General features: G+C 35.7%; 1 protein-coding gene across 6 annotated transcripts in view; it reads right to left on the bottom strand.

The window, feature by feature from the left end:
* CYP39A1 (cytochrome P450 family 39 subfamily A member 1) overlaps nucleotides 1–12,725 on the bottom strand; it is a 98,444-nt gene that overhangs the window by 60,240 nt on the left and 25,479 nt on the right. The window lies entirely within an intron of this gene.

The following is a 12,725-nucleotide window of genomic DNA, read 5'->3' on the forward strand; positions in this document are numbered from 1 at the left end:
TAATGTACAGCTATCTGATGCATCTCTTTCAGCCACTGAAGCTAGGCAATAAAAAAGGAGAGACTGACTTCACACAAAATCTCTTGATCTAGAGTATCACAAGACCCACTTCAGGTATTAAACAGTGGAAGAAATAAAGTTTCCTGAGAAATCGCTCTTAAGCCAGGTATTAGACATGCAAGTCTCACCCTAGTCAATATGGCTAGGTTAGCAGATTGGAAAATCACAAGTTATGAGTTCCAAAATGACATCATCCTGATCCTTGAGGCCAAGGGAATAAGGAGATAACCAAATTATATATTTGGGGTAGAAAAGTAGTTTCAAATGAACTTGCATTTATAAATGCTTTCTTAAGTAATCTATATGCAGTCTTCAAGGTAGATAAATGAGAAGTAGTTTGTAAGAAGCTCCTCCATAATCTACTATTTCCTGGGTCCATCTTTGGATTTTAAAAGCTAGGCTAGCAAAGGTAAATGAGATTATGTGAGATATTTTCTGTATGATAAGCTATAGCCTCCAAAATCTCTGTGTTACGTTCATATTGTTAGGCTACCAGTGAGAATGGAGATAATTCTTAAAAATAACTTCCTTCTGTTCATAATTCCACCAGAGTGTCCTTGGCTCTGCTACTTGATCTCTTTCTTCATTATTTTGGGCAATACGCTACACAAAGGGCCGAGAATCTATCACAGACACAACTTTGGCCATGAGCCATTGGGCCTGCCAGGCTGGAGTTGGGTCGTGAGAGTAAGCTTAAGTAACTAAAGGGACTCAGGTCTACAATACGCCATGATGGAGTCCTCCAAGAAGGTTGTTATTGGTTGCAAGATGGTACTGAGACACAACCAAGTGAAGAGAAGCTGCATACAAGTTACAATATGGGTAAACAATGACAATATATAAGATTTCAAGAATAAATAAAAATGCTTAAATGCAATAAAGTAAAACTAATGAACTAATTAAAATATAGCAGACAATACAGAGTTTACCTAGAATATCGCTGTAAAATCTTAGTCTCATTTTTCACTTTACTAGTATTTAAACTTGTTTATGTTTATAAGGAGAGTCAGATGCTTTCCTCACCATTGTATAATGTGTAGCTAGCTGAGTCAATTTCACCTGGTAACAGACCCTGGCCATCCCACTGTGTTGGTGTATCCCTAGTCAGGATTGCTGCTAAATCAAAACACAGTGGTACCAAAAAACACTGCTGACTGGCTCTGAGTAAGGTTTCTCTTTCATCCACAATCACACAATTAGTGATTGATGGGACTAAAATTCATGAATCCAAGTGCTAACTCTCTAATCCAATGAAAATTCTGTATGTACCTTTTATGATGTACAAATCGTTACTTTTATGTAAGATAGGAAGCATTTCTATGCAGGTTCATTTCTAATAATTAATCTGGTTCCTTGTAAATTAACAGAAAATGTTTATTAATTTATTGCTTAAACAAAGGCAAAGTAAAACTGATCAGAAATAAAAAAGGTGTGTTGGTATATGCTACCCTATGTTAAAAAAGCATAGGTGGAAAGGTCAAATGCAACCAGTGAAAAAAAGTCAAGCATATTTTTATTTGTTTGCTTTGTTTTAAGATAGAATGAGCCTCTGTTGAGGGGCAGATTCTCACAGTGGGAGTTCTGAATTAGAAACAAAAATTACCTTATAACACAGCCTACACAGAAGCTAAATATTAATGCCTTTGATTGCTTTAGGTCAGTTACCCATAAATGTGAGTATTACACTGTCAATCTTTTATGATCTGTTATTACTTTAGTAGTTATTTTGAAAAAACAAAACACAAAGAAGCAAAAAAAGAAAAATCTAAATGTGTACCCTAAATATTTAAATAAAATTATATTTTAATTAAAATAGAAAAGTAAACCATAATGATAGGTTGAAGAAATGCTCCTTAAACAAATTAAAATGTAAATATTTAAGTAAAATTGAATCTGGTATACTATATAGCTTAAAATCAAAGTAAAAAGATCGATAATTTTATTCTTTAGCTCTATGGATACAACAATATTCACCATATTGAGAATACACAAAACCCCACAGGAAGAAGAAATTTCTCAGTGGTGATGGAAGCCACTATGTCTTCTCCTCTTTATATGTCCTCTCTAAATATGGTAAATTAAGTAATGGCAAAAACCACAATTACTTTTGCACCAGCCAAATACCTTGATTTACCATATTTAGAGAGGAGATACAGAGAAGGTGTCATGAAAGTGTACACCTAGTCTTTCCTAGTTTCCATCACCATAAGAACCTAATAGGTTCATAGCCTTCACACTTCCCTTCTCACCTGACTTTCTGCTTCCTACAGACATTTCCAATATAAAAAGTCCACTGCACATTGATCACAGCAGAAAATCTGAATAAATGTGTCTTTTCTTCTTCATCCTACCCCTTACACCACCGTAGGAGAGTATGCTCATTCTCTCCTTTGGCTCCATTCACTTTTCCTGATAGCTGACTTTGTCACTTTGACTTTTTTCTCCATTTCTGGTTATTACACTTTATATAATTTATCAGCAAGATCTTCTAGAGGCAAGCAACAGAGCCTAAATCTAGCTGATTTGGTAAAATAATAATAATTTATTGAAAGCTTATTAGGTAGTTTACATAACTTGTAGGAGAGCTGGACAACCAGGCTTGGAGGGTGCATAGCTAGGAATCTTGCTCCACATCAGGCTACAGACCTGGTCTGGCAAATGTGACACTGCCACTGATGATTGTGGCCACTGAAACAGGATACTGAATGACACTCTGTCCCCAGAAACTTTATCCTGCAAAAATGGCGGGAAAATTTTTTAGTCTCCATTTCTTTATTTCAGTAACTCTGGATTCAAAGTCTGGGGTTGGTAGATGTGATTGGCAAAGTCTTTTTCATGATAATATCCTAGCTTCAAGGGAGCCAAGGAAAACAAAAATCTGGCATTTTCCTGCACCACTATGGTAGGCAAGTTTCTGTTAAAAAACAGGGTTTAGATTTTGCATAGCCAAAAATGGATATGTATCAATATATGTGTTTGTAAATAATATATATATATTTGAGTATAACAAGTATATTTATTATACCATTACATATATATTTATATAAATATAAATATATGTTATAATGTAAACTATAATTACATATCTTTTCATATATGTATATTTGTGTGTATATATTCAAGGACACTCCTTGTCTATTCCCAGTCTAGTGACCCTTTGCTGAAAGACTCCATAAAAGCAGATTAAGTACAATTATATCTCCCACATATCTCATGATACTTCAAATTTGTCTAAACTATTGAGTTCTTTAAAACAGTACGACAATTTAACTAGAACATCCAAAACTAAATGCTCATCCTCTTAATTTTTTAATTCAGAAATCCATACATTGATAGTTCAATCAAATTTTGTTTTGAATAATGTGACAAAGAAAGATAAGTTGTTTTCCTAAATCTCTTCTTACAATCTAATATTAACCATGTTTTAGAAATCTGCATACATTCTTCTCTGCAAAAAATAAAAAATAAAAAAAGGACAAACCTCTTCCAACAGAAATGCCATCATAATGGTGATCTCAAAGGGTGTGTGAGTCCACAGTGAGGCCACATCTGCTATCTCTGACTCCAATCAGCTCTTCCTCTAGATATCTGTCTAACTCTTAACACCTTAAAGTCCCTGCTCAAATCTCACTTTGCCAATTAGAGCTTACACTGATTTTATTTAATACTATAATACTACCTTCCCCCATTCCTGGCATTCCTGATTTTCTGTACCCCTTCCCTCCATTCCCCCCTCCATCTTTTCCTTCCTTCCTTCCTTCCTTTCTTCCTTCCTTCCTTCCTTCCCTCCCTCCCTCCCTCCCTCCCTCCCTCCTTCCTTCCTTTTCTCTATCTTTCTCTTTTACTCTTTCTCTTCCTCTATTTTTCTTTCTTTCTTTCTGACAGGGTCTTCCTCTGCTGCCCAAGCTGGAGTGCAGTGGTACAAACTTAGTTCACTGCAACTTTAAATTCCTGGGCTCAAGACGATCCTCCCACCGCAGCCTCCTGAGTAGCTAGGACTACAGGTACATGCCACCACACCCAGCTAATAATTTTATTTAAAGAGATGGAGTCTCACTATATTACCCAGGCTGGTTTTGAATTCTTGACCTTAAGCAATCCCAAAGCTCTGGGATTATAGGCACGAGCCATCATGCCCGGCCTCTGTTATCCTTTAACATAATATTTATCACCTTTCAATATCACCTTTTACTTTTAGAGTTTACTTATGTATTACATTGATTGTTAATTTTTTGTCTCCTCTACCAGAACGTTAAGCACCAATAAAAAAGTAATTTTACTTTGTTCGTATATTCCAATTTCCTAAAGCAGTTCCTGGCATATAACAGGAGTTCAACCAATATTTGTTGAATAAATGAATGAATGGGCGTGGCTGGGGTGAAATAAACAAGAAGAAAGGGCAGAGATGAGGCTCTTGAGTTAGACAGGAATCAGATAACAAAGTGTCTCTGAGGTCATTTGAAGGCTTTACATTTCATTCTGAGTGAGATGAGAGGCCACTGGATGTATGTACTGAGTATCATACACATCGAGAGAAAAGAGCCAGTAGAGAAAGAGAAGTTGGATATGTATCTACCAAGGGACAGGTGATTGATTCATGGAACAAAATCTTAGAGGCAATTAGGGTTGGGATCCACATGTCCAGGTGGCCTTGGTCAGAAGAAGATAGAGGTATGCAACAAGTAAAGATTATTTGATTGTCTACATAAACCATGAACCATAGCTCTAGTTAAAGTGCTCTGGCTAAGTTGCCCTTAATTTCTTTGGGTAATTTTACTGTCTTGGCAGACACATCATAATTTTTTGGAAAACAACTGGGTTATAAATATGGTAGTCTTATTTGTCACATTTTTCTGAATCAAAAAGGAGGTGAATGGCTTAGAAAATAATTTTTTTTCTAATCTCTAAGTTTACTTACGTGTAAAGCCTTATAAATATATTAGAACTAAATCACATTCAGTGATGTAAATGTTAACACATAGCAGAAAGAAACACAGAGTGTTTTCAGTGGGTATTCCAAATTCTGCCTTGGTTAGATTGTGATTCTGCATGCAAAGGTGGGAAAACCTACCATCATGGCCATGGGTACCAGGGAATGTTACTCCAGGAACATTTTCTGAGTATACGTGTAGCATACATCCAGAGCTATGCATTAGGAAGACTAATGTGAAAGCAACTTGGAATGGAATAAAGCTGGAAATTGGATTGAAGCATCATAATTCAGGATTCTAAGTACGATTCTGAAAAAAGGAAATTTGCTAATTGGTATTATCAATCTTCATGCCAAACAAACTAGGTCCAAATCACACCTCTACTACTTGCTAGCTGTATGGTCCTAGGTAAGTTATCTATTTGGGATTTCACTTTCCTCATGCATAAAATTGGGCAAATAATAATGTTTAGGAGGGATGATCCAAGGATTAAACAGACCAACAAGGAAAGCACTTAAAATAGGGCCTGCTACTTAATTAGTACTATTAACTATTGCTGTTTCTACTATTCCTATCTTTTAGGACAATATTAGATATAAATAGTCTCATGCTATAATTTTGCTGCATTTTGGCACCTTCAAAAATGTAGCCAATTTATATAAAAGTAATTCATTTGTTGCTGTTAACATTTAAGAAAACGATCTTATTTCAAAACAAAAACACCACTGACTAATATTTGGAAGTCGAAAAACTCAAAGTTATAAGAATTACTCATTTAATAATATGGGAAGATTATAAATTTCATACAACTAATATAGTTGTATAGTTCTGGTCATAGCTAAGATTTACAAAGCAATTTTGATATGCCACAAATGTACTCTCTATCTAATTTACATTTGCAATATTCTCCTAATAACTTCACAAGATGAGGATTATTATTAACCAACTTCTCAAAGAAGAACAGGCTTAAAGAACTTGGTAACTTGAGTAAAGATACACCATTAATAAATGTCTCTGCCTGGATTTCAACTCAGGCAATCTGACCCTAGTGTCCACACTACCCCTTTATGAGGTTATGACAGGGAATTGAAATAATATGTAGAAACTTATCATTAAAATTTAAAACAAAATGACTAATTCCTAGGAATTATACTTCCAAATTTGATAACAAAGCAAAAATATTCTTTATCAGTTCAATGATTTGGTAATATATGTTTCATCCAAGATCAAAGGGCAAAATAAAACCATAGGCAAAAAAATACTTCACAGAGATCAAAACCCTAAAAAAGAGTTGTATTCACCATTCATATAGATTACTGGAATTGAAATTACTCAGTCTCTCAAAGTACTGATCAGGTATTGGCTGGGACTGGGTGTAATATATATATATTTTTTAATTTTCTGTATACCATGATTTGTGAGGTATGTAAAAATTTTTATAATAATATTTCTTAAATGTATAACATCTTTAAAAGAAACAAAAAACCTTTCTGGTTATGGGGAGACTGCTCCTCTACCTCTAGGGGCAAGCCAGTTCTTCCAGTTGGCACAGAACTCAGCCTGGAGCATACCTTTGACATGCACAACAACCAATCTAGACCTATACCTCCTCTATATGGCCCACATAACCTAGGAAACAATATCCCTCTGCCTTAATCATCTCAGGGCCAGATACAGGCCTCTAGAGACCACTCTACAGTTTAGAAACCATGGGGTTATTCAAATTAGCCAATGCTAAACTGTTGACTTGTCCCTTCTCTGCCGTTCCTGTGGAAACCTGAATAAAGGATCTAGCTCCTTTTGTGGCCCCCAACTGACTGACCATCATACAATAGAGTTCTGCTAACTCAAAAATTACGAACAGAAAACTGTCAAATAGTCTTCATATAAAACATTCGTTTCATATGGGATGGGCGGTAGAGCTGCAAATAGAGACTAGACCAAGATATTTATCTCTTAAAACTAGCCATATATTCTTATGTTTGTTCATTAAACTCATTTAGAAAATAGTTATTGAATAATTTTTAAGTTCTAGGCAGCTGGGTACTACAAAGACCAACTACGTTTAGTTTCTGTTGTTGGAGAGATTGCATTCTGGTGGGGTAAATACATAAATAAACAAATAAAAAAATTGTTTAAAGTTAGTGATTCTCTAACTTGTGTTACTTTTAAGGAAATATAGAGTAAGACAAGTCAGAGAATCACTAAGGGCAGAGTTGGGAGAAGTGACTTAAGATAGGGTCAGACTAAAATATCTATCTGAAGAGGTGACATTCAAGCTGACTGAGATGAATAGGGGAAAGAGTTCTAGGCACAGGAATCTTACTGAATTTACCAGCAGGTACATTTCTCCAAAAAACAATATAAATATTCCCTTTTCTCCCCTAATATCCTCTGGATACTTCCAAACCTGCTTTCAATTTTTATAATAAGCACTTTGTTCATAAGTTTCCACAAGAGCATGGACCATACTTGACTCATCATCATAGCTCTGGTACTTCACACAATGCCTTCACATGATTAGCACTCAAAAGATAAATTTGAAGACGAAGTAAAATAACAGATGAATTAAGGGTTACTCCACATAAATCTGGGAAGTTTTCTAAAAGAAATTCTAAAACGTATAATTCAGGGTGATGTCTGCAAAAATGGCAGAGCAAGGATCTCCTAAAGTTCCCTCCTTAAAAGCAGTAAGAAATTTGGTAAAAATTCTAAGAATCAAGTTTTTAGAATTCTACAGATTAACTCAAGTTTTGCAGCAATTCAAAAACGTCTATTCAGGAAAAAAAATGGCTGAATCTTGACAAGAACAACAAGCTTAATGTCATTTTAACTTGCCCTATTCTCATCCCCCTCTCTACATCTCCATAGAAGCCTTAAAAGCCAGTAGTCTGCAGTGAAAACCAACAACCCAGCAGTTGCTAGATAGGGCAGAACAAGGTAGGAACCTCTTCTAAACCTCATTACTACAGTATCCTCATTATTCCACAAGTTTGGCAGTTTCCTAGAAGACCTTAGTTGCAAGACTGTCTTTATTTGACCTGACTTGGAGCTCGCTTAGTGTGAAAAGCCTTTCCTCCAGCGGTGTTGATTTAAAATCCTTAAAGACAATGGTTTAACTTTGCAGCTATCTGAGTCAGTAGATAACTGTTGAACAAACAACAGGCAAACCAAAACGATGGAAATGAAAGGCTAGGGAATGAGTTGTTCATAGTGGCTTTGCAGAGGTCCAGTGCATTCCCAGGAATTTAGAAGGCCATCCATTTGCCTACAGCTGTACTCATGCTCCGGAAAGACATGAGAAGGCCACAAGCTTTCACTTACATCATGGTTGAGGCTTTGCACAGGTAGGAAGTGAAAGCTAAGGCAGAGTTGTCAACTGCTTGGCAGGCATATTGAAGGCATGCCGCAACATGCACACACAGCCCCTTAGCAAAGAATGGCAGACTTCTAAATTATTGGTGTAAAGAAATATCTGTCCAGTTCATACCTGACCACTGAATAATGGAGCAGAGACTTCTGTGGCCATCCATGACAAAAAATGCAAATGTTACAAAATTAAGTAAGAAAAGTCACTAAACAAACTACAAGAACAATAGCAACAACAATAAACCCTGAGAAAGGGGAAGAATCTAATTTCCAGAGTTGTTACATTCTATTATTTCAAAAGCCCAGCTTTCAGCAAAGAATTACAAGGTATATAATATAATAAAAAACATGAAGCAAAACATGAAATAAGAAAATACAGTATTGAATGTGTAGCACTTGCTTATTTTTTTTGAGACTGAGTCTCACTCTATTGCTAGGCTGGAGTGCAACGGCACAATCCCAACTCACTGCAATTTCCATTTTATGGTTTCAAGCAATTCTCCTGCCTCAGCCTCCTGAGTAGCTGGGACTACAGGCACGCACCACCACACCTGGCTAATTTTTTGAATATTTAGTGGAGATGGGGTTTCACCATGTTGGCCAGGTCTCAATCTCTTGACATCATGATCTGCCCGCCTAGGCCTTACAAAGTGCTGGGATTACAGGCATGAGCCACCATGCCTGGCTGAATATGTAGCACTTTCATACTATCATAAAGTCAAAAAATCAACAATTGAACCACTATAAGTAGAAGACTGTCTGAACAGACTATTCACACGGAAAAAAAGCAATCAATAGAAAGGGTCCCCTGAGGAAACTCAGATGCTGGACTTAATAAATATTTTAAGTCAGATATTTTCATTATGTTCAAAGAACTAAATAAACCATTTCTAAAGAACTAAATAGAGAATATCAATAGACAAATTGTAAAAATTAGAACAAAATTTAATTAAACACAAAAATCACTAGGAAAAATAAAAGCAAGCAAAATCAACAGAAATAAAAAGTTAGTTCTTTAAAAACAAAATTGACAAATATATAGCTACAATGACAAAGAAAGTAAAACAGGACCCAAGCTAAAATTAGGAATGAAATATTTGCTTATCTAGTGCCCTTACGGAAATAAAACTGATTGTGGCGAACACTATGAAAAATTGTATACCAACAAATTAGATTATCTAGATGAAATGGACATATTCCCAAAAAGGCAAAGTATAAAACTGACTCAAGAAGAAATAGGTAAGAAAATAGACTAGTAACAAGCAGAAAAACTGAATTAATTTTAAAAATTTGTCAAAAAGAAAATATTAGGACTAGATCACTTCATTGGTGAATTCCACCATATGTTTAAAGAATAGATAACACTAATCTTTCATAAATTCTTCCAAAAATTGGAAGAGGAAGAAATACTTCCAAATTCACTCTCTAAAGACAGAATTATCTTGATACCAAAACCAGACAAAGTTATCATAAGAAAAGAAAATTATGTCAATATTCTTCATTAATATAGCCAGAAAATTCATTCAAAAAAATACTAGTAAACTGAATCTAGCAACATATAAAGAAAATGATACATCAGGATTAAGCAGGATTTATTCCAGAAATGCATGGATACTTCAAGACCTGAAAATCAATTAATGTAAAGCATTATAATATAAAACAGTACACTAGGTGAAGGAAGCAAGACACAAAGGACCACATATCATACATTTCCATTTATGTGAACTGTCCACAAAAGGCAAATGTGTCACGACAATAAGTAGATTAGTGGTAGTCAGAAGCTAGAAATAGAAGGAAATGGAAAGTGACTCCTAATGGATATGAGGTTTCTTTTGAAGGTGATACAAATGTTCTGGGACCAGATAGTGTTGATGGTTGCCATCTTATAAATTTATTAAAAACTACTAAATTTTACATGTTGAAAGGGTAAATTTTATGATGTGTGAATTATATATAGTTATGTATAATTTTATTTATAAGTTGATGCATGTTACATTTGCATTTATAGCTCAAGATGAAAACCTGAGAACACACTTCTACCTTCCTCTATTCCAATGTCCCATTAAAAAAAATGATGCCAGATATGCTGGCACACACTTGTAGTCCTAGATACTCAGCAGGCTGTAGCAGAAGGATCACTTGAGCCCAGGAGCTCCAGATTATAGTGAGCTATGATCATACCACTGCACTCCAGGTGACAAAGTGAGACTCTGTCTTTAAAAATTAAATTAAATTAAATTAAAAAGTGTGCAATTAAAAAATAAAAACACAGCTAGGAAACAAGAAAAGGAAGAAGCAGATAGTCAAGACTTAGGAAGATAATAAAGACTTAGGCAGATAATAAAGACAGGTAGAAGGTGTACAGGATTAGTTAGAGAAAGTAGAATAACAAAAAGCACCACCCAAAATAATTGGGGCTAAGCAAGCATCTTCACAAAGGAACCCTAAAGAAGTTCTCATTTTAAAGTAAACAAATAGAGAACACATGAGTAGGCTGAAAGGCAGCTATCAAGGTAGTTCGAGAACTAACTGCCTTTAGAAAAGTGGTATGAGTCTGACCCTTTCCTTTCCCAAGTATTCAATAGTAGTTTTTACCTTGAGATTTGTTTTATAAGAAAGCTGGGCAAAGTGCCTAGAAGTGAGTGTTGAGACCACAGAAACACAGCATTGGAAATTCAGAAAAGTCATCCCCAAGAAGGAAATGGTGATCTTGCAATAGACAAGAGCATGGAATGGAAAAACTGTTGTACTGAGTCACATTCTTGTTCCATGTCTGTGATGATTAATTGTATGTGTAACTTGACTAGCTCAGGGGTTCCCAGATTTGGCTAAACGTTATTTCTGGTGTGTCTGTGAGGGTCTTTCTAGTTGATATTAGCATTTCAATCAGTAGACCGGGTAGGGCACACTGCCCTCCCATACATGGGTGAGTAAATTTACTCAGAGTTCTCCAGAGAAACAAAAACCTCAAAAGATTAGACGATGCCTACTGTGATGGTTAATTCTATATGTCAATCTGGCTGGCCATGGGGTACTCAGATTAAAGATTATTCTCGGTGTGTTTGAGAGGGTGTTTCTGGATGACAGATGTGTACTTGAATTCGTGGGCTCAGTAAAGTAGACTGTAAAGTAGGCTGCCTTCCCTAATGTAAGTGTGCATCATCCAATCCACTGAGGGCCTGCATAAACAGCACATCATGGGACTTCTCAGCCTCAGTAGTCACATCAGCCAATTTTTTATAATAAATGTCCTTTGAGCTTTCTCTCCCTCTTTATCTGTATATCTGTTTACTTCCTATTGTTTCCATTTCCCTGGAGAATTCTGACCAATACATTGTACTTTAATGTTCCTTTGTTGACACAATCCTTTGTATGGACACATGGATTCTTCCTAGATATCAGCCTCCAAGGATCTGCGGACTCCTCTCACAACATTTAAATTCCTGAGCTGCTACTACATCTTATGTATGAGTTGATTGAATAGCTTCAGTATAAGTATGGTTTTAAAAAAAGTTTGATGTCTTTTACAAATAGTTTTCAATTCTGCAGAGGTGTCTAATACACTGAAAGCACTGATATAAGATAGCTGTTACACTGGTAGTACTATTCGAAGGAGCATTTTTTGTGTCAGAAGAGAAGAGTGGCTTCTGAAAATAAACAAGAACATAGAAAAAGACAAAGGGTTTTACCTTTCTTCCCTAGAACTGGGTTCAAGAGTTCCAGAACCAAGCACTGGAGAAATTTAGATTGATGCAGAAAATTAAAAAAAAGAAATTTATATTAATGTTACACTTCCGTTGTGGCCTTCGGGTCAGAGAGGACCCCCACATTATCCCCATCATCTCTCTACCCTTTTATTTTTTTGCACACTAAAGACCACAAGTTTTGGTCTTTTTCTATGTTCTTGTTTATTTTCAGAACCCACTCTTCTCTTCTGACACAAAGAATGCTCCTTCGAATAGCACTACCAGTGTAACAGCTACCTTACATCAACACTTCAGTCTATAGGACACCACTGCAGAATTGAAAACTATTTATAAAAGACATCAAACTTTTAAAAACCATACTTATACAGAAGCTATTCTCTACCCTTTTATTTATTTCTACCCTAAAGACCACAAGTTTTGAGGACCCTAAGTCAGGAAAAGACTCTAGTAAGGAAATGATAAAGGAGAAGACCTGACATTCGAGTGCATTGCCTTTTCCCATTTGTAGATATGTGGGCACGTGCATTTCTATTTGCTTTGCAGATGCAAGCTGCATAAAAGCCAGTTGTCTTCTCTTATATTCATCAGTGTCTTTCTAGAATTTAACCTGTTAGCATTGTTGGCATTCAGTGATGCCAAGGCTCATCATTTCTATAAG

This window comes from Callithrix jacchus, chromosome 4, assembly GCF_049354715.1.
Source record: "Callithrix jacchus isolate 240 chromosome 4, calJac240_pri, whole genome shotgun sequence".
Taxonomy (NCBI): Eukaryota; Metazoa; Chordata; class Mammalia; order Primates; family Cebidae; genus Callithrix; species Callithrix jacchus.